The sequence below is a fragment of the Pristiophorus japonicus genome, chromosome 7 (assembly GCF_044704955.1).
Source record: "Pristiophorus japonicus isolate sPriJap1 chromosome 7, sPriJap1.hap1, whole genome shotgun sequence".
Taxonomy (NCBI): domain Eukaryota; kingdom Metazoa; phylum Chordata; class Chondrichthyes; family Pristiophoridae; genus Pristiophorus; species Pristiophorus japonicus.
In genome coordinates, this window is record NC_091983.1 from 218386598 (window position 1) to 218410470 (window position 23873).

Sequence of the window (23873 nt, forward strand, 5' to 3'; positions counted from 1 at the left end):
GGGAGTTCGAGTGCATGAAACAAAATGTTAGCATGCAGGTACAGCAAGTGATCAGGAAGGCAAATGGAATGTTGGCCTTTATTGCAGCGGGATAGAGTATAAAAGCAGAGAAGTCCTGCTACAACTGTACAGGGTATTGGTGAGACCACATCTAGAGTACTGCATACAGTTTTTGTCCTCATATTTAAGGAAGGATATACTTGCATTGGAGGCCGTTCAGAGAAGGTTCACTAGGTTGATTCAGGAGATGAGAGGGTTGACTAATGAAGATAGGTTGAATAGGTTGGGTCTATACACATTGGAGTTCAGAAGAATGAGAGGTGATCTTATCGAAACATATAAGATAACAAGGGGGCTCGACAAGGTGGCTGCAGAGAGGATATTTCCACATAGAAACATAGAAAGAAATAGAGACATTTACAGCGCAGGAGGCGGCCATTTCGGCCCATCGTGTCCGTGCCGGCTGACAAGGAGCCACAAGGCCCTCGGTCAGCAGTCCTGAAGGTTACATATAAACCTATGAACAATGAACAATGACGGAAAGGTAAAGAGCACCCAACCCGCCCCATACAACTGCGACACCCCTTATACTGAATAATACGTAGGGGAAACTAAAACTAGGGAACGTAGTCTCAGAATAACGGGCCACCCATTTAAAACTGAGATGAGGAGGAATTTTTTCTTTCAGAGGGTTGTAAATCTGTGGAATTCTCTGTCCCAGAGAGCTGTGGAGGCTGGGTCATTGAATATATTTAAGGCGGAGATAGACAGATTTTTGAACGATAAGGAAGTAAAGGGTTATGGGGAGCGGGCAGGGAAGTGGAGCTGAGTCCATGATCAGATCAGCCATGATCTTATTAAATGGCGGAGCAGGTCTGAGGGGCCAAATAGCCTATTCCTGCTCCTATTCCTTATGTTCTTCTGTATCCCGAAACCCTCCATACTTAATTCTCAGGACTAGCCCGTTTCCTTTTAATGCAATACAGACATCAGTACCCTCGCATTTTTTTTCAATTGTAAAATCTTACAGCACAGGAAGTGGCTATTTGGCCTGTCGTTCCTGTGTCGACTCTTTAAAAGAGCTACCCAATTAGGCCCACTCCCTTGCAAATTTTTCACCCTTCACGTATTTATCCAATCTGTGATGTAATGCACCCATTGTCCATCCTCAACAGCCTCCACACCTGTATCACTCTGATACACCACCAGCAAGTTCTTAGAGAAATAGGAGGGTGGGAAACACATGAGAGAAGTGTTTTGGGTCCCTTATTTTAATTGGTAGTTTGCACCGATTCCTGCGCTGCTAAAGCACATTCTGGCCCCAAATTCCAAACCGACTGAGCAGTATTCGCATCTTCCAATCACCCATTGGTCTGGTCATCTAGAGCTCCCAGTTGGAAAAACAAGTTCAGCAGTACTTCCACTGGTTAATGGCTAAATGCATCACCGGAGTCTGATCTCAGCCAGAGTGGTGCCTCAGTGCTCTGAGGCTAAGAAAGGCCAACAATCAGCCAGGGTTCTCTGGTCCGTATCTAGTGACTCTCTGCTACAGAGTACACCTATAAACAGCTGAAGCAGTCAGATCTAAGTGTGATGCCTTCTGCAGTTGAATGACTTGCTGATGCTCACTGTTGAGGCTCACCCCTGAAGAATGGGACTTTGGGCAGGATACAAAGCACTCTGAAAGCTTACCCTAATAAGAATCAGGAGAGAAGACGACATTTTGAAATGATAGCTGACTTAAATGTTTCAAGATATACGGGAATTGTGCTCATTAATATTTATTAATAAGTTAACTCATTGAATTTGATATCGCAGAGTCAAGAGTGAAGGCTACTTCTTTTGTTGCAAAGTATAATCCATACATTTTTATAGCAAATACTCACTGCAGGAATAAATGTCTTGCCTTTAGCAACTACTGTATATGGTGCAACATATGTTGGCACACTGCAGGCCACAAATCAGTGCAAAGCAATAAAACGGCTAAAATATGGCTGCAGACCGGCAGTAGTGGGAGGGAAGCCTGAGCTGGAACAGGAACTGCAAAAAGCTTTCAAACATTTTCTCAAATAGAACGCCAACGATTTTGTGGAGAATGACAAAATAGGTGAATCTGAGAACTAGCATTTCGAGCTGCTTTCTTTCTCAATTGTTTAAAATAATGTTTTTCTTGAAATGGAATTCACTGAAACTTTTAAAGCAAATAAATATTTATTGCCTTTACACAAATTGTGTACTGCCCATGCACAGAGCATGTCAAACATATGGATAAGTCACTTTAAAGAAAATAACTCCGATGAATTTACACATCATAATCACATTATGCTCTGAAGTAATTCTACGTAACTGAAATTTACATTGATTTTTAAATCAATTCAGCCTTCATATACAAAACATAGTAAAGCTTAACAATGTAAAAAGCAAGTTTCATAGTCGTTCATTTTATGTTGTGCAGTCATTCCACTTACTGTAGTGTCTTGGGGCTGTACGACAAGAAATTAAACACTGATGCGAGTTTTCTACAGTATCATTCCCCAGTTTAAATCCCTGCGGACCCATTTTTACGGCTCTGAACTCTGCACACACCCATGCTCTAATAAACAGAATTGGTCTGCACTTTAACGCAACACAGTCCACAGCTCGGGAGCTGACAAACGAGAGCCGCAGCACATTGCCCGAAACCCACCACCCACAGGATACAGTAGAGTAGCTCTCGGCTTACAAGCTCGAGTCACACAGACGATAACTGGCTCCCTGCCATTGGTCCCATCCCATTTACTTTTATTTACATCCCTGTACTGGGAACTGTCAACCCTCTGATATGATGAAGGAAAATGTTCCCGATACTCTCAATAAATTAGTAGAATTTGATTTAGCTCACTCTCCTCCAAAGTACATGTGTGAAAGCAAACAATGTTTCAATAAAAAAAATGAAGCAAACATTCATTGTCGCTCCAAAAAAAGATAAATTTGCTGAGAAACAGCCTTGAATAAAAAGCTGAGTGATCAGGAAGCTGAGCTCCTTCACCAACTCACATCTTCAGTGTGATCACTGTGGAAATCAAGCAATCGTCAGCCTTTTGAAAACCTCAACACCATTATTCAGTACAACAGAACACAAAGCTCTCTCTGTGGCTGCCTCTTCTCTTTATTTTAGAGCTGGGACTCCGTGCCACAAGGGAAAACAAAACAAAAATAAAACAAGGCATGATACAGTAAAATATCAGGCAATTCGCAGCTACCCTCAAAGTCCTTTGATAAAAAATCTTACCCAGTAATGGAAAGTCTGTTACTCCTAAATGTTTCCATTGTTACTTCAATAGAAGATACAGAATGAAAGGGGAGATGAGTGAGGGAGTGAGTCAGGTGAGTGAGCAAACGAGTGAGTAAAAGAGAAAGTGGGGCGGTGGTGGGGTGGGGGGGGGGGAGAAACACTTGGCATGTGATCCCATCTAACTTTCATTTCCTGCTCCGAATGCCATTGTCAGATGGTCCTGTTAAATATTTACCCTTCCCAGATTACTAAAATGGGATGAAATGAGGTTCTTTGTTGTCCGAGCCATTTGCACAAGTCTGTGGTACCAGAGTAAAATTCTCACGCCTTCACTGGATGAGGGACTGCTGCAACAATACAGAATGGGTTTCTCAGCTTTCTTTAACGCTCATCTGGGAAACGATACCCTTCTCCCAACAGAAAAAGTAAACGACTTTGCTCAACCGTTCAACTGGTCTGCTGCATGACTTCAGTTCGATATTATCATTTTTCATCAGGAGGGACAGGACGGGGGAAATACAAGTCTTACTTTCCCCGGTAGCTTTCTTAGTTCGAATCGCTGAAATTATGCTCGGGTGTATCATTCAGCTGATTTGATAAAGTGACTGTCTGGATTATATTGCGCAGTTGCCCAGATGGGCCATTTTATGCAACACCTGTCTGCAGCTCTTCCTCATATGGCTTTACGAATAGTTCATTGAGCTCTTCACACAGAGCTCTAATACTTTGTTTACACAGCAGCTGCTGGACATTTCCTTTGGATTTGCTGTGAATTGCAATGCAATATGCAAACATGCACCACACCATCACTGCCACTTGATTGTGGGAACTGAACTCAGTCAAACTGAGCTGTACACACAAAGAGGGCTACAGTCATGCTTTCAGCCCCCCCCCCCCCCCCCACTTCCCTCTAAAGGGCTAGTGCAGTGTTCAGATAGACAGTGCTGTAGCATTAACCTTTACCCACATCGCCCCCCCCCCCGCCGCCCCAAAAACATACTTTTTTGAGTCACATTGAATAAAAGGAAGAAATAACTACTTTATTTTAAAAAAAGGTACAAAAGACAGACCGACTGGGTGGCTCAGTAGGTAAACGTAACACACCTGGGACCGTGGTACTCAGTCCTGCAGACCAGAAAGATCCTGCATTCTGTCACTGACCTGTCCTGAACTCGCTGCTCTAAGCTGGTGCAGTGGTGGGCAGGCAACAATTGGCCTTCACTTCTCCCTGGGATTGGGTGGTGGAGGTGGTGTAAGGGAGAAATGACGACAGTCAATTAGGACTCCACTCACTGATCGCTTTTCAGCGATTTCTGTTGGAAAGTACATGCGTGGAGACATCAGATGATTTAAGACTTGCTTTCACTCTTAACATGAGTTCTTAGGTGGCTAAACAGTCCAATACCAGAACCACAGACTCAGTCACAGGTGGGACATTTGTTGAGGATAAGGGAGGGTGGGACTGGTTTGCAACACGCTCTTTCTGCTGCCTGCGCTTGATTTCTGCATGCTCTCGGCGACGAGATTCGAGGTGCTCAGCACCCTCCCGGATGCACTTCCTCCACTTAGGGCGGTCTTGGGCCAGGGACTCCCAGGTGTCAGTGGGGATGTTGCACTTTATCAGGTAGGATTTGAGGGTGTCCTTGTAACGTTTCCGCTGTCCACCTTTGGCTCATTTGCCGTGAAGGAGTTCTGAATAGAGCGCTTGCTTTGGGAGACTCGCGTCTGGCATGTGAACTATGTGTAGAGCAACAAAGATACCTTGGAGTGCAGGTCCACAGATCCCAGAAGGTCGCAGGCCAGGTAGATAAGGTGGTTGGGAAGGCATATGGAATACTTGCCTTTATTAGTCGAGGCAAGGATGTTATGCTTGAACTGTATAAAACACTGGTTACCCGCAGTTGGAGTAGTGTCATCATCATCATAGGAGGTCCCGCGAAACGAGGATGACTTGCTTCCACGCCAAAAAGGGATAATTCCCAGGTGTTTCAATGAAGGACCCAATATTCCAGATCCAAAACTACATCTTGAAGAGTGGAAAATGCCTGTGCGTGGATTTTTTAAATGTTTGTTGGCCGTTGCACACCAGCCACCACACGGGCTTGACAGAGCTAGGTCTTGGTCCAGTGGCAAGGATTAACCAAGACGACTGGAGACTAGCTCTGGTCTGGTCTTGAATTGAATATACTTGAATTGATAACACAATAACTGAAAGGACGAGCTTTTCCCCACAAGTTTCTCTCTACAAAATGTTTATTTTGTCCAGGAACTTTACTGTTTTGCGGATGCATAATTCAAAACAATTTTGCTTTAATTGCACTGACTAGTGGAGTAGTGTGCGCAGTTCTGGTCACCACATTACAGGAAAGATGTGATTGTACTGGAAAGGTGCAGAGGAGATTTACAAGAATGTTGCCTGGACTGGAGAATGTTGGCTATGAGGAAAGATTGGAGATGCTGGGTCTGTTATCTTTGGTACAGAGGAGGCTGAGGGGAGACCTGATTGAGATGTATAAAATGATGAGGGGCCTGGATAGAGTGGATAGGAAGGACCTGTTTCCCTCAGCAGAGAGGTCAACAACCAGGGGGCATAGATTTAAAGTAATTAGGGGTGGGGGGTGGTGTGGAGGAGATACGAAGGGAAATGACTTTACCTAGAGGGTGGTGAGGTTCTGGAACTCACTGCCTGAAAGGGTGGTAGAGGCAGAAACCCTCACCACATTTAAAAAGATACTTGGATGTGCACCTGAAGTGCTGTAACCTACAGGGCTATGGACCAAGAGCTGGAAAGTGGGATTAGGCTGAATAGCTCTTGGTTGGCCGGCGCGGACACGATGGGCCGAAATGGCCTCTTTCCGTGCTGTAAATTTCTACGATTCTATGATTGATTAGGGGACCTGCTAGACTCACCTGGGCTGAGGCACCCAACACCAGGAACCATCTATGGAGTATAGCCAAGTCAAGCTATCTCTTCCTATGGATCCTGCTTCCATCAGTGTTGAAAATTTTCTCGGACCCTCTTCCTTCATTGTCAGTGATGATCTTAAACTGATGCCATGTAATTCCTGACTCAGCAACCAATGGAACTAGTTGCTCCTATCAAAGCACCTCATAATTTTGAACTCATCTCCATCAGATCGCCTTCATTTTCTTTGCTCTAATAAAAGGAGCTGCAATTTTGTGTTTTAGAGTGAGAGCTGAATCTCTGCATTGTGCTGTATGAAGTGAAGTACTGCAGAATGTGTGGGATCTGACCAGTGTCTGGGTTATTGCTCAGACTGGCTTCGAGTGGCTAGGGCAAAGGGATGTGGAAACAAAATCCTTTGTAACTTTTCAAAGGGATGTGGATGAATATTTGAAAAAGAAAAACTGAAGAGAGTATGTCGAGGGTCAGAGAACGGGATTGTTGCTAGCCCATGGCGCCATGGGCTAACTCTGTGCTGTAAGGTTTTATACTTCTAGAATAGCTTTTAAAGATCTTACTGTGCAGGAAAGGACAAGGAAACAAAACAGACAGGAGAATGGACACCGAAGAAAGCTTAAAAACACCCTGGTTGCAGAAGTTTAATTCTCAAAGATGTGGAGACAGAAAACACCAGCAGATTTGTATTTTGATAAGCATTTCCTGCTGAATTAGTTGAAGCTTGGGAAGCAGAATAAATCTTCAAGCCACAGTGCGTGCCTGATTTCAATGCAGCTGTTGCCAAAGTCTCTGTGCCATCAACAAGGCTCAGCAGGACTGTGATCGAATACTCACCACTTGCCTGGAAGGGTACAGCTGCAACACCAACCGCACAACTGAGTGCTTTGCTTGATCGGGACCCCTGCCATTGAAGTCAATTCCACCCTCTCCATCATCGGCATCTTGCAGCTGCTGTATGTTCTACCTACGGGATGCAATGAACCAACTCACCAAGGTTATTTTAATAGCACTTCCCTATCCTGTGACCTCCACCAGCAAGAAAGACAAGAGCAGCAATGTCATTGGGAACACCATCACCTCCAAGTCACACACCAGCCCAACTTCGTTGTCGCTGGGTCAATATTATGGAATTCCTACCCAGTACCATGGTGGGAGATCCTTCACCTAGTACTGCAGCAATTCAACCAGAAGGCCCACCATCACCTTCTCAAAGCAACTGGGGATGGGAATAAATGTGGCTCTGCCCACATGGTCCATATTCCCAGAATGAAAAAATGCTAATCTTCATGTGCAACTGATTTGAAATTTTTCTCACAGCCCATTGTATACAGGAACCAGTAGCGACTATGGAAAACAAGTTGATGCATCCTCGCTGTTTTATTTCAATGAGTATCTGCAAACAGGAATTCAATATTTCTCTTAATGCACTCGATCATCTACTTTTAATGCTATGTCAATGCGCCAATTTTAAAATTATTATTAATCCTATAAACCTCAAATTAACCTGTGCAAACACAATTTTAAGTAAAAATAAAAAGAAAAGACCTGATTTGTCAGGATTACATTTCAAAAGCCGACAAACTGCAGGAAGTGATGGCTGAGGAGCAATGATCCGTCTAAGCTCCGTGCTTCTACGGCCGTGTAGTAATCTTGCAAGGTACCGCGCAGGCCGCTCATAGGGTTTTCCTGCTGAAATACCGTGCATGCGGACACATTTAAAGGGACTGCACATTGAAACAAACTGGCCACGCACAACAAAGACAATTTAGAGGAACAATGCTGAGGAGGTTCATCAACTTTGAGGTCCTGGGAAATAATGAGTTAAGACTCGGGGATTGCGTCAACACAGTGAGGATGTAGGGAGGAGAAAGCACGTGGAGGCTGCATTATTTGCAGTTTAAGAGAACAGTTACTCAGTCCCATGTATGCATTCCCTTGAGTGTAGAAGATTGAGAGGCGATCTAATTGAGATGTTGAAAATTATAAAAGGGATTCGATAGGGGAGATAGAAAGAATCTATTTCCTCTGATGGGGGAATCCAGAACAAGAGGGAAAAATCTTCAAATTAGAGCTACCATCTAAAAGTGAAATCAGGAAGCATTTCTTCCTCACAAAGGATCGTGGAAATCTGGAATTCTTTCCCGCAGAAGGCCGTGATCAATTCAAATTTTCAAGTCTGAGATTGATAAGATTTTTGGTTAGGTAAGGATATCAAGGGATATGGTGCAAAGGCAGGTAAATGGAGTTACAGTACAGATCAGCCATATAAATGCACATTACAGTAGTTGTAGTAACCACGATCTAATGGAATGGCGGATCGGCCTGCGGAATTTTAATGCCCCACCCCGAAAGGATTGTGGAAGCAGATTCAATAACTTTCAAAAGGGAATTGGATAAATAGTTAGAAAGGCTAAGGGGGAGGAGCAGGGGAGTGGGACTAATTGGACAGCTTGTTCAAAGAGCCAGCAAAGGCACGATGACCCAAATGGCCTCCTTCTGTTCTGTATGATTCTCCTGTTCCTGTTACACAGCTCCTTCAGCTACAGCTGCTTGGTCCTGTAGAAGCTGCATGGATAATAGGTTATAGACCGATGGATGACAGAACATAAACCAAGTGCGACGAGCAACAATAAGGTAATACGAGTGAAACAAGTAAGGTAAGGCATTTTCTGTGAACTTTATCCTCAACGCATATCCTATTTACATAGATCAGATGATTACTAATTGTTTAAACAGTTTAAACCCATGGTTTCAGGCACGCGCATCATTCTGGCTGCGTTGTAAGATCAGATAACATGACTTCTCAGTGGCAGTTCAAGACTGGAGAGGTTGATGATACACAAGAGAAGAGTACCTTGTTTTTAAATTCCTCCATGGGCTCGCCCCTCCATATCTCAGTAACTTCCTCCAGTTATACAACCCTCCGAGATCTCGGAGCTCCTCCAATTCTGGCCTCTTACGCATCCTCAATTTTAATTGCTCCACCATTGGTAGTGGTACCTTCAGCTCCTTAAGCTCTAGAATCCCCTCCCTAAAGCTCTCTGTCCCTCTACTTCTCTCTCCTCCTTTAAGACGCTCCTTAAAACCTATGACCAATCTGTCCTAATATCTCATGTGGTTCGGTGTCAAATTTTGTTTGATTACGCTGCTGTGAAACATATTGGAACATTTTATTACGTTAAAGGCACTATATAAATCAAGTTGTTGTTTTTGAGACATACCAGGGATAAATTAGTTATGCAATTTGGTGTGTGAAATGACTGCTGGTGCAAATTAAGTTTAATATTATTGCATTTGCATAATTAAGGATGCATTTGGCACCCTTCACATAATGCCAATGAATCAAAGCTGCACTGGGTGTTCATGGGACTGAGCGCAAACCAGCGGGCTGGAGATCACATGTATTGTTAAAAGTCTCAGCAGAATTAGAGCTGGTGATACTTAATTGTGGATGCATTGGTTGTAATTTATCAAAATTCCCTGGATTCTGGGGGGTTCCCAGCAGATTGGAAAACTGCAAACGTAACGCCCCTATTTAAAAAAGGAGGCAGACAAAAAGCAAGAAACTATAGACCAGTTAGCCTAACGTGTGGTTGGGAAAATGTTGGAGACCATTATTAAAGAAGCAGTAAGCAGGACATTTGGAAAAGCAAAATTCAGTCAGGCAGAGTCAGCAGGGATTTATGATGGGGAAGTCATGTTTGACAAATTTGCTGGAATTCTTTTGAGGATGTAACGAACAGGGTGGATAAAGGGGAACCAGTGGATGTGGTGTATTTGAACTTCCAAAAGGCATTTGACAAGGTGCCACATAAAAGGTTACTGCACAAGATAGAAATTCACGGGGTTGCGGGTAATATATTAGCATGGATAGAGGATTGGCTAACAAACAGAAAACAGAGAGTCGGGATAAATGGTTCATTCTCGGGTTTACAATCAGTAACTAGTGGTCTGCCGCAGGGATCAGTGCTGGGACCCCAACTATTTACAATCTATATTAACGACTTGGAAGAAGGGACCGAGTGTAACGTAGCCAAGTTTGCTGACGATACAAAAATGGGAGGAAAAGCAATGTGTGAGGTGGACACAAAAAATCTGCAAACGGACATGGACAGGCTAAGTGAGCGGGCAAAAATTTGGCAGATGGAGTATAATGTTGGAAAGTGTGAGGTCATGCACTTCGGCAGAAAAAAAATCAAAGAGCAGGTTATTATTTAAATGGAGAGAGATTGCAATGTGCTGCAGTACAGCGGGACCTGGGGGTACTTGTGCAAGAAACACAAAAGGATAGTATGCAGGTACAGCAAGTGATCAGGAAGGCCAATGGAATCTTGGCCTTTATCGCAAAGGGGATGGAGTATAAAAGCAGGGAAGTCTTGCTACAGCTATACAGGATATTGGTGAGGCCACACCTGGAATACTGTGCGCAGTTTTTGGTTTCCATATTTACAAAAGGATATACTTGCTTTGGAGTCAGTTCAGAGAAGGTTCACTAGGTTGATTCTGGAGGATGAGGGGGTTGACTTATGAGGAAAGATTGAGTAGGTTGGGCCTCTACTCATTGGAATTCAGAAGAATGAGAGGTGATCTTATCGAAACGAATAAGATTATGAGGGGGCTTGACAAGGTGGATGCAGAGAGGATGTTTCCACTGATGGGGGAGACTAGAACTAGGGAGCATAATCTTAGAATAAGGGACCGCCCATTTAAAACTGTGATGAGGAGAAATTTCTTCTCAGAGAGTTGTAAATCTGTGGAATTCGCTGCCTCAGAGAGTTATGGAAGCTGGGACATTGAATAAATTTAAGACAGAAATTGACAGTTTCTTAAATGATAAGGGGATAAGGGGTTATGGGGATTGGGCAGGGAGGTGGACCCGAGTCCATGATCGGATCAGCCATGATCGTATTGAACGGCGGAACAGGCTTGAGGGGCCGTATGACCTACTCCTGCTCCTATTTCTCTGTTCTTAATGATCACTATCAAAATTACAGACCACAAGCTGCATTGCACACTACAATACCAGAAAGAAACCTTCCATTGTCAGAGTTTCAAGATGACGAAGTTTTAGCAGTGCCAAGTGTAAGTCACTCTAGTCAGCCCCTGCAGTTAGAGGGAACTTTACTGGTGCTCCAGCAGTTACAGTGGGAAACTTTACTGGTGCTCCATTGAATAATTTGACAGACATGAACAAATCTTTTCACATGAAGCCTGATGAAATCACGCAGGGATAAAGTTATGAAGTAAGGGCAAATATTCTATTAAGGTCAATAGTTACTATTGAAAAATAGTCCATTGATGACCCCAACAAGCATTTTAATTTCCTGTTATTCTCATCCACAGTCAGGTTTCCTGTTGTTAAAAGTGAGTACAAGTACTCGCACGAGACAGGACTTTGCCAGCCCCATGGAGCGGTCTAATGGTTAATAGGACTCTGCAAACACAACATAAAAAAGCATTTACAGTGGCAATCCACTTAACTGAACACCACTTAATCAAATGCAGTCTGTTATATGAACCGGCTGAACTTCTCTGCTTTACAGGTATAATTATTTCCTCATACTTCTCCAGGTTTCATACAGAGCAAATACAGTTTCAAAACATACAAAACTAGAATTAATATGCAATCAGTTATCCAAATTATTCACTTACTTGAGTGGGTATTTCCCAAAAAGTGTTTGGATAAACAACACCTCACCGTCACCACTAAGTAGGGTTGGATCATAGTCATTTAAGGCGCCAGATTTGACTGTTAGTTTACATGCTGCAGGACCACAGAAATCCTGCACGCCCATAGAAAATTGTATCCACGATTAGATTAATTTTAGAGTCAAGATATCCGGCACAAGTGGATTGTTGACCAGTTCCTATTAGATCATTTAACTTTCGACATCCAGCTAACAATGTAGGTTTTCGGGTTAATAACAACTTGTATTTATATAGCACCTTTAAATTGTCCCAAGGCACTTCACATGAGTGTTACAAAACAAAAATTTGACACCGAGCCACATATGAAGACATTACGGCAGATGACCAAAAGTTTGGTCAAATGAGCAGGTTTTAAGGAGCGTCTTAAAGGAGGAGAGAGAGATAGAGAGACGGAGAGTTTTAAGCAGCGTGTTCCAAAGTTTAGGGCCTAGGCAACAGAAGGCACAGCCACCAATGGTTGAGCGATTATAATCAGGGATGCTCAAGAGGGCAGAATTTGAGGAGCGCAGATAACTCAGGGAGGGGTTGTGGGGCTGGAGGAGATTACAAAGATAGGGAGGGACGAGACCATGGAGAGATTTGAAAACAAGGATGAGAATTTTGAAATTGAGGCATTGCTTATCCGGAAGCCAATGTAGGTCAGCGAGCACAGGGGTGATGGGTGAACGGGACTTGGTGTGACTTAGGATAGAGGCTGATGAGTTTTGGATGACCTCAAGTTTACGAAAGGTAGAATGTGAGTGGCCAGCTAGGAGTGCGTTGATGATAATGGGGTGTAGTCAAGTCTAGAGGTAACAAAAACATGGATGAGGGTTTCAACAGCAGATGAGCTGAGGCAAGGACGGAGACGGACGACGTTACGGAGGTGGAAATAGGCGGTCTTATTTATGCCGCGGATATATGGTCGGAAGCTCATTTCAGGGTCAAGTATGACACCAAGGTTGCGAACAGTACAAAATGATATCCAAAAGATAATAGATGATAGATAATAGTACAAAATGACTAAGTTAGGATAACTTGACATAAGCAGAAAACATCATGGGTTAACTAGTATAGAGAGTTGCAGCATGTGTTTAAAACATTTCTTTACAGAATAAACAGCTCGACCAAGAAAAGACAGCTGGCATAGTAATTAACTCTATTCCCGTAGACAAAGAGCTTTAGATGAGAATTGTATCACATGACTTTAGGAGTGTACAAGTTTAAAATAGTTAAGCGGGGTTACTATCGTGGAAATAGAAGTATAATGATGAACGTACTGAACATAGAAACTGTGAAAAGATAACCCTACTAGGCTGACACTTCAGTGCAGTGCTGAGGGTGTGCTGAACTGTCAGAGGTGCCGTCTTTTGAATGAGACATTAAACTGAGGTCCCGTCTGCCTTCTCAAGTGGACATAAAAGATCCCTCTGTACTATTTCAAAGAATTATCCCCCGGTTCCTGGCCAATATTTATCCCTCAACCACCATCGAAACAGATTATTTGGTAATTATTTCTGTTGTTTGTGGGACCTTGCTGTGAAGGATAGAGAGCTGATAACACTTTTATTCTGTATATTTTTAGTATGAGAAGATGACTCATAGAATTATAGAACAGTTACAGCAGAGGAGGCCGCCATTTGGCCTGTCGAGCCTATGCCGGCTCTCTGCAAGAGCACTTCAGCGAGTCCCACTCCCCCGCCCTTTCCCCATAGCCCTGAAATTTGTTTTCCTTTTGAAAGCCACGATTGAATCTGCCTCCACCACCCTTTCAGGCAGTGCATTCCAAATCCTAACCACTCGCTGCGTAAAAACGTTTTCCTCATGTCGCCTTTGGCTCTTCTGACAATTGTCTTAAATCTATGTCCTCTGGTTCTTGACCCTTCCGCCAATGGGATCTACTCTGTCTAGACCCCTCATGATTTTGAACACCTCTATCAAATCCCCTCTCAATCTTCTCTGCTCTAAGGAGAACAACCCCAGCTTCTCCAGTCTATCCACATAACTGAAGTTCCTCATCCCTGGACCATTCTTGTAAATCTTTTCCGCACCCTCTCTAAGGCCTTCACATCCTTCCGAAAGAGCGGAGCCCGGAATTGGACACAATACTCCAGTTGAGGCTGAACCAGTATTTTATAAAGGTTCATCATGACTTCCTTGCTTTTGTACCCAATACCTCTATTTATAAAACCCAGGGCTCCGTATGCTTTTTTAAAAAATCGCTTTCTCAACCTGTCCTACCACCTTCACCGATTTGTGCACATATACCCCCAGGTCTCTGTGTTTATGCACCCCCTTTGGGATTGTATCCTTTAGTTTATACTGCCTCTCCACGTACGAGGACCTTGCTGTGTGAAAATTGGCTTCCAGGTTTCCCTAAATTACAACAGGGACTGCACTTCAAAAGGTACTTTATTGCCAGTTTAGGCGCCCCGACATTGTGAAAGGCGCCATATAAATACAAATTCATTATTTCTTTTTACCGTCTGTGTTACAGAACGAGACAAAAGCAGCTCTGCTATTTTTCAGATAAAGAGAATAGCATGTGGCACTCTGGTTACATCATATCCTGTGACCAACAGCAGGCAAGGTGATAAAGAAGGGTCAGGTGACACTGATGGGTCACCACAGGTAATGAAAGTAACAGTATACTAGTGTGAGGTGGTCAGTTGGAACTGAAGATACATGAGTTCAAACTTAGGGCATCCAAAATTTCACCCAGCAGCCTGGCTCCATATAAGTAGCGGGGATGCATGTTTACTATGATTGATAATATAAGATAAGGTAGAGGACAGAAAATCTGCTAATCTTATAGTTCTTACTAAAGTTGCTGACACTAGACGCTTGGACCTATTGATTATAGGATTAGCCGGAGTGTCTACAGCTCTCTCATTACTGGGTAAAACGAGGATTAGAAATTCAGTGGGCAAGCATTTAAGTAGACCAAGGCATTCCCCGCCGCGCCCCCCAGACTGCGTTTGGGTGGGGGGGGGGGGGGGGGGGAGGAGGGGGTGGGAAGAGAAAGAGAATGCCACCAACTAACAGGAGCAAACATGATGGTGTATAATTCAATGGCTAGCTAGGTGACCTGGGAACATGCATCAGCCCAAGATTCTGACTGTAGAAAGAATGTAGTGTGGAGGAGACTGCAACTTACCTTTATACATCAACTCTTGGAAACATCTCAAAGCACTTTGAAGTGCAGTGCCGATTGTGTAGCCAAAATCAGCAGTCATTCCCACAAACACCAACGAAATGAAAGACCAGTTAATCTGTTTTTGTTGGGGTTGTTATTCTTTTAAAGAGGGAGGAATGTTGGCCAGAATACCAAGAGAATTCCCTGCTCGTATCTGAAATGGTGCCAAGGGACATTCACTATCCAAATGAACAGGCAGACAGGGCCTCTGTTTAAGGTCTCATCAAAAGACTCTCAGTACTGCACTGGTTCCCAAACTAGATTATGTGCTCATGTCCTAGAGTGGGCCTTAAGCCCACAACCTTGTTTCAGAGACAGAGTGCTACCAACTGAGCCAATCTAATAGAACAATGGTAAATGGGACAAAAATAAGTTACCAGAGAGAACAAAACAGTCCCATGGATCAGACTACACCCCACTAGAAGCATTACCAGCCCTCGTATCAGAGAACTACCAGAGGTTATTCAGAAAGAGTTTGCAGGGCTGTGGGGAAAGAATAAGGAGTGGGACTAATTGACTAGCTTTCAATGAGCCAGCACAGGGATAATGGGCTTAATAGTCTATTTCTGTGCTGAATGTCCGAAATGAACATTTGAATAATAAAATTTCAAGGAAAAGGCACTAAGTTAACAGGCGCAATGGGTTGAATAGTCTCCAACTGTGGTGTAAAATTCTTTGACTTTATACAAAGAACCTGACCAACCCAGCTCAGTGTTTCCAATTCTGATCATCATATGGTGAGCTCAGCTGGAAAGTGGATGTGTAGAGACAATGGTAGAATACAAGGCTGGGCTTGGCTTCCCCCTCCATGGTCAAAGAGCCTACCAACACTATAATGCCTCAAACAGCAAAGGGCACTTGGGCATGGTCCTGAAGGACATGCTGACACCCCTAGACCAGTAAGTCGGCCTTCACGGGATGCAGGCAGCTGAGTTTAGAACAAGTTGGAGTTACTGGAAGGTGGATGACACAAGGAGAGCATTGGCATAATTGAGTCTGGAAGAGACAAAAGCATGGATAAGGATTTTAGCGGTGAGGGGCTGAGGGAGAGGCAGAGACAGGCAATGTTGTGGAGATGGGACTAAGTGGTCTTGATGATAGAGAGAATGTAGGCCATGAAGCTCAACTCAGGGTCGAACGCAACACCAAGGGTGCGCATGACAAATTGACAAATCAAATCAAAAAGTGTCAGTTAAATTATCAATATGATCATGTTCAAAATGTAGGAAAAGGAAAATAGACTTTAATGCTGGCAAATACTCCAATCTGCTGTAAAGTACTTCAATCTCTTCTCTTGTATTAAATTATATTATATGATGACATCCCTACAATAGTACACATATATTCTGATTTAATAAAGCTTTGACTACTCTGGAAAAAGCTGACTAGTTGTTATAGTACATTAAGCAATTGTCCTGCATATCAAACCACAGAATTGATATGTATAGAGACAGGATAATAGATGCCTGGGAGGAGAGATACAGAATGTATTTCAAATTTAGTAATTCTGATGTTAAGAATCATGAAGCAGAGGCTTTGGTTTATGGACATTTGCAGAACCCCTTCCCAGATAAACTTCGAGCAGCACCTAGCACCGTGTGTCAGTCTTGCCTCCGAGTCTGAAGGTTTAGGATTCAAGTCCCACTCAGACTGGAGCACAAAATCTAGATCGACACTCCAATGCAGTACTGAGGTCTTACAAGACTTAATTCTAGCAATTCATCAGTTTATTTTGGTCAATCATAGAATCACACAAATTTACAGCATGGAAGGCAGCCATTCGGCCCATCATGCCTGTGCTGGTTCTGTGCAAGAGCAGTTGTGCTTAGTCACACCCGGCCCATTTCCATCTGCAACCCTGTAAATTCTTCATCCTCAAGTATCTGTCCAACTCCCATCTAAAATTATTGATGGAATCAACTGACACCACCTTTTCATGTACAGTGTCCCACTCTCAGAAGTGAAAAAAAATCTTGTCAAATCCTTCCAGATCTTTTGCCAATGACGTTAAATCTATGACTTCTGATTTTGACCCACTCACCAGAGGGAATCGTTTTTCTCCATCTACTCTAACAAAACCCCTCCATCTCGAGGTCACCTCGTAACCTTCTCTGTTCCAAGGAGAACAGTCCTAACGTTTCCAACTGCTCCTCATAGCCGAAGACCCTCATCCCTGGTAACATCATGGTAAACTAAAGTGTCAGCTGTGGCTCAGTGATTGGCATTCTAGCCTCAGAGTCAGAAGGTTGTGGGTTCAAGATCCACTCCAGACACTTGAGCACAAAAATCTCAGCGGACACCCCTAATGCAGTATTGAAGAATTGTTACACTGTTGGGGTACCGTTTTTCGGATGAGACGTTAAAATGAGGCTGCTCTCTCAGGTGGATGTAAAAGATCCCATAGCACTATTTCGAAGAAGAGCAGGGCAGTTATACCTGGTGTCCTGGTCAATATTTATTCCTCAAAAAACATAACAAAAACAGATTATCAGGTCATTATCACATTGCTGTTTGTGGGAGCTTGCTGTGCGAAAATTGGCTGCTGCATTTCCTATATTACAACAGTGACTACACTTCAAAGAGTACTTCATTGGCTGTAAACACTTTGGGACGTCCAGTGGTCGTGAAAGGCGCTATATAAATGTAAGTCTTTCTTCTTTTAAAGCTCTTCTGCACCTTTCTAATTTTTACATCTTTCCTTAAGTGTGGTACCCAGAATTGTCCACAATACTCCAGCTGAAGCCTAACCAGTGATTTATAAAGTTCTAGCATGATCTCAGCTTTTATATTCTATTTATAATCCAGAGTAACCCATATGCTTTTTAACCATCTTATCAACTTGCCCTGCCACCTTTAAGGATTTGTGTATATGGACACCAAGATCTCTCTGCTCATCGACATTTTTCAAAATCAGGCCATTTATTGTATACCTTCTTTCCATATTAGTTCTCCCAAAGTGCATCACTTCACACTTCCCCACATTGAACTCTATCTGCCATGCTTCTGCCCGTTTCACCATCCTGTCTATGTCATTCTGTAGTCTACAACTATCCTCTTCATTATCTACCATGTCCCTACACTAGAGTCCATTTATAAAAACTGCAGAGTTATGGACCCAAAACAGACCCTTGAGGAACACCACTGCAAACCACCTTCCAGTCTGAAAAATATCCATCCATCCTTAGTTTCCCATCACTGAGCCAATTCCATATTCACACCATCATTTTCCCCTTAATTCCCTGGGCTTCCATCTTCTTAACAAGCCTCCTGTGTGGCACTTTGTCAAATGCCTTCCAAAAGTCCATATATACATCACCTACTGCACTACTTGATCAACCTTCCCTGTTACCTCATCAAAGAATTCAATCAAGTTAGTCAGACACAATTTACCTTTAACAAATTCATGCTGATTAACCCATGCCTTTTCAAATGAAAGTTTATTTTGTCCCTGATAATGGCTTCCAATAACTTCCCCACCACCGATATTAGGCTGTCTAGCCTGTCATTTTCTGCGTTATCCCTCACCCCTTTCTTGAATAGTGGTATAATATTAGCAACCCTCCAGTCCTGCAGCATTACTCCTGTATCGAATGAGGATTGAAAGGTTCTTATGTTCTTCTTGTCACAACGTAAGAAATAGGAGCAGGAGTAGGCCATACTGCCCCTCGACCCTGCTCCACAATTCAATAAGATCAATGCTGATCTGATCATGGACTCAGCTCCACTTTCCTGCCTGCTCCCCATACCCCTTATTGTTTAAGAAACTGTCTATTTCTGTCTTAAATTTATTCAATATCCTAGCTTCCACAGCTCTCTGAGGCAGCGAATTCCACAGATTTACAACCTTCAGAGAAGAAATTTTGCCTTATCTCTGTTTTAAATGGGTGGCCCCTTATTCTAAGATCATGCCCTCTAGTTCTAGTCTACCCCATCAGTGGAAACATCCTCTCTGCATCCACCTCGTCAAGCCCCCTCATAATCTTATACGATTTGATAAAATCACCTCTCATTTTTCTGAATTCCAATGAGTAGAGGCCCAACCTACTCAACCTTTCCTCACAAGTCAACCCCCTCATCCCCGGAACCATCCCAGTGAACCTTCTCTGAATTGCCACCAAAGATGTCTCCGCAAGATCCAATAAATCCCCTGGGAGGACAGGCGCACCAACATCAGCGTCCTCACTCAGGCCAACATCCCCAGCATTGAAGCACTGACCACACTCGATCAGCTCCGCTGGGCAGGCCACATAGTCCGCATGTCAGACACGAGACTCCCAAAGCAAGTGCTCTACTCGGAACTCCTTCATAGCAAACGAGCCAAAGGTGGGCAGCGGAAATGTTACAAGGACACCCTCAAAGCCTCCTGACAAAGTGCAACATCCCCACTGACACCTGGGAGTCCCTGGCCCAAGACCGCCCTAACTGGAGGAAATGCATCCGGGAGGGCGCTGAGCACCTCGAGTCTCATCGCTGAGAGCATGCACAAATCAAGCGCAGGCAGCGGAAAGAGCGTGCAGCAAACCTGTCCCACCCCCACCCCTCCCCTCAACGACTATCTGTCCCACCTGTGACAGGGTCTGTGGCTCTCGTACTGGACTGTTCAGCCACCAAAGAACTCACTTCAAGAGTGGAAGCAAGTCTTTCTCTATTCCGAGGGATTGCCTATGATTGATTGATCCTTTCGTAAATATGGACACCAAAACTACATGCAGTATTCCAGGTGTGGCCTCACCAATACCTTATAGAAACATAGAAAATAGGTGCAGTAGGCGGCCATTTGGCCCTTCTAGCCTGCACCGCCATTCAACGGGTTCATGGCAGAACATGCAACTTCAGTACCCGTTCCTGCTTTCTCGGCATACCCCTTGATCCCCCTAGTAGTAATGACTTCATCTAACTCCCTTTTGAATATATTTAGTGAATTGGCCTCAACTACTTTCTGTGGTAGAGAATTCCACAGGTTCACCACTCTCTGGGTGAAGAGGTTTCTCCTCATCTCGGTCCTAAATGGCTTACCCCTTATCCTTAGACTGTGACCCCTGGTTCTGGACTTCCCCAACATTGGGAACATTCTTCCTGCATCTAACCTGTCTAAACCCGTCAGAATTTTAAACGTTTCTATGAGGTCCCCTCTCATTCTTCTGAACTCCAGTGAATACAAGCCCAGTTGATCCAGTCTTTCTTGATAGGTCAGTCCCGCCATCCGGGAATCAGTCTGGTGAACCTTCGCTGCACTCCCTCAATAGCAAGAATATCCTGCCTCAAGTTAGGAGACCAAAACTGTACACAATACTCCAGGTGTGGCCTCACCAAGGCCCTGTACAACTGTAGTAACACCTCCCTGCCCCTGTACTCAAATCCCCTCGCTATGAAGGCCAACATGCCATTTGCTTTCTTAACCGCCTGCTGTACCTGCATGCCAACCTTCAATTACTGATGTACCATGACACCCAGGTCTCGTTGCGCCTCCCCTTTTCCTAATCTGTCACCATTCAGATAATAGTCTGTCTCCCTGTTTTTACCACCAAAGTGGATAACCTCACATTTATCCACATTATACTTCATCTGCCATGCATTTGCCCACTCACCTAACCAATCCAAGTCACTCTGCATACTCATAGCATCCTCCTCGCAGCTCACACTGCCACCCAACTTAGTGTCATCCGCAAATTTGGGGATACTACATTTAATCCCCTCGTCTAAATCATTAATGTACAGTGTAAACAGCTGGGGCCCCAGCACAGAACCTTGCGGTACCCCACTAGTCACTACCTGCCATTCTGAAAAGTCCCCATTTACTCCTACTCTTTGCTTCCTGTCTGACAACCAGTTCTCAATCCATGTCAGCACACTACCCCCAATCCCATGTGCTTTAACTTTGCACATTAATCTCCTGTGTGGGACCTTGTCGAAAGCCTTCTGAAAGTCCAAATATACCACATCAACTGGTTCTCCCTTGTCCACTCTACTGGAAACATCCTCAAAAAATTCCAGAAGATTTGTCAAGCATGATTTCCCTTTCACAAATCCATGCTGACTTGGACCTATCATGTCACCTCTTTCCAAATGCGCTGCTATGACATCCTTAATAATTGATTCCATCATTTTACTCACTACTGAGGTCAGGCTGACCGGTCAATAATTCCCTGTTTTCTCTCTCCCTCCTTTTTTAAAAAGTGGGGTTACATTGGCTACCCTCCACTCCATAGGAACTGATCCAGAGTCAATGGAATGTTGGGAAATGACTGTCAATACATCCGCTATTTCCAAGGCCACCTCCTTAAGTACTCTGGGATGCAGTCCATCAGGCCCTGGGGATTTATCGGCCTTCAATCCCATCAATTTCCCCAACACAATTTCCCGACTAATAAGGATTTCCCTCAGTTCCTCCTCCTTACTAGACCCTCTGACCCCTTTTATATCCGGAAGGTTGTTTGTGTCCTCCTTAGTGAATACCGAACCAAAGTACTTGTTCAATTGGTCTGCCATTTCTTTGTTCCCAGTTATGACTTCCCCTGATTCTGACTGCAGGGGACCTACGTTTGTCTTTACTAATCTTTTTCTCTTTACATATCTATAGAAACTTTTGCAATCCGTCTTAATGTTCCCTGCAAGCTTCTTCTCTTACTCCATTTTCCCTGCCCTAATCAAACCCTTTGTCCTCCTCTGCTGAGTTCTAAATTTCTCCCAGTCCCCGGGTTCGCCGCTATTTCTGGCCAATTTGTATGCCACTTCCTTGGCTTGAATACTATCCCTGATTTCCCTTGATAGCCACAGTTGAGCCACCTTCCCTTTTTTATTTTTATGCCAGACAGGAATGTATAATTGTTGTAGTTCATCCATGCAGTCTCTAAATGTCTGCCATTGCCCATTCACAGTCAACCCCTTAAGTATCATTCGCCAATCTAGCCTAGCCAATTCACGCCTCATACCTTCAAAGTTAGCCTTCTTTAAGTTCTGGACCATGGTCTCTTAATTAACTGTTTCATTCTCCATCCTAATGCAGAATTCCACCATATTATGGTCACTCTTCCCCAAGGGGCCTCGCACAACGAGATTGCTAATTAATCCTCTCTCATTACACAACACCCAGTCTAAGATGGCCTCTCCCCTAGTTGGTTCCTCGACATATTGGTCTAGAAAACCATCCCTTATGCACTCCAGGAAATCCTCCTCCACCGTATTGCTTCCAGTTTGGTTAGCCCAATCTATGTGCATATTAAAGTCACCCATTATAACTGCTGCACCTTTATTGCATGCACCCCTAATTTCCTGTTTGATGCCCTCCCCAACATCACTACTACTGTTTGGAGGTCTGTACACAACTCCCACTAACGTTTTTTGCCCTTTGGTGTTCTGCAGCTCTACCCATATAGATTCCACATCATCCAAGCTAATGTCCTTCCTAACTATTGCATTAATCTCCTCTTTAACCAGCAATGCTACCCCACCTCCTTTTCCTTTTATTCTATCCTTCCTGAATGTTGAATTTCCAGCCCTGATCATCCTGGAGCCACGTCTCTGTAATCCCAATCACATCATATTTGTTAACATCTATTTGCACAGTTAATTCATCCACCTTATTACGGATACTCCTTGCATTAAGACACAAAGCCTTCAGACTTGTTTTTTTAACACCATTTGTCCTTTTAGAATTTTGCTGTACAGTGGCCCTTTTTGTTCTTTGCCTTGGGTTTCTCTGCCCTCCACTTTTACTCATCTCCTTTCTGTCTTTTGCTTTTGTCTCCTTTTTGTTTCCCTCTGTCTCCCTGCATTGGTTCCCATCCCCCTGCCATATTAGTTTAACTCCTCCCCCACAGCACTCGCAAACACTCTCCCGAGGACATTGGTTCCGGTCCTGCCCAAGTGTAGACCATCCAGTTTGTACTGGTCCCACCTCCCCCAGAACCGGTTCCAATGCCCCAGGAATTTGAATCCCTCCTTGCTGCACCACTGCTCAAGCCATGTATTCATCTGCGCTATCCTGCGATTCCTACTCTGACTAGCACGTGGCACTGGTAGCAATCCCGAGATTACTACTTTTGAGGTCCTACTTTTTAAATTTAGCTCCTAGCTCCTTAAATTTGTTTCGTAGGACCTCATCCCTTTTTTTTTACCTATGTCGTTGGTACCAATGTGCACCACGATAACTGGCTGTTCGCCCCCCATTTTTAGAATGTCCTGCACCCGCTCCGAGACATCCTTGACCCTTGCAACAGGGAGGCAACATACCATCCTGGAGTCTCGGTTGCAGCCGCAGAAACGCCTATATATTCCCCTCACAATTGAATCCCCTATCACTATCGCTCTCCCACTCTTTTTCCTGCCCTCCTGTGCAACAGAGCCAGCCACGGTGCCATGAAGTTGGCTGCTGCTGTCCTCCCCTGATGAGTCATCCCCCTCAACAGTACTCAAAGCAGTGTATCTGTTTTGCAAGGGGATGACCACAGGGGACCCCTGCACTACGTTCCTTGCACTACTCTTCCTGCTGGTCTTCCATTCCCTAGCTGGCTGTGGACCCTTCTCCTGCGGTAAGACCAACTCGCTATACGTGCTACTCACATCATTCTCAGCATCATGGATGCTCCAGAGTGAATCCACCCTCAGCTCCAATTCCGTAACGCGGTCCGTCAGGAGCTGGAGGCAGATACACTTCCCGCAGATGTAGACGTCAAGGACACCGGAAGTGTCCCCGAGTTCCCGCATGGTACAGGAGGAGCATATCACGTGACCAAGCTCTCCCGCCATGACTTAACCCTTAGATACCCTTAAATTGGTGACAACACTGTTAA

The 23873-nt window shown here is 44.1% G+C and overlaps 1 protein-coding gene across 1 annotated transcript in view; it reads right to left on the reverse strand.

Annotated features, from left to right (window-relative positions):
* The window catches only part of LOC139266669 (serine/threonine-protein kinase MRCK alpha-like), a 550926-nt gene that overhangs the window by 369618 nt on the left and 157435 nt on the right, over positions 1-23873 (reverse strand). The window contains exon 4 of the mRNA XM_070884257.1: positions 7032-7161. The gene's annotated coding sequence lies outside the window, so the exon portion shown is untranslated. The remainder of the gene's footprint in view (positions 1-7031; positions 7162-23873) is intronic.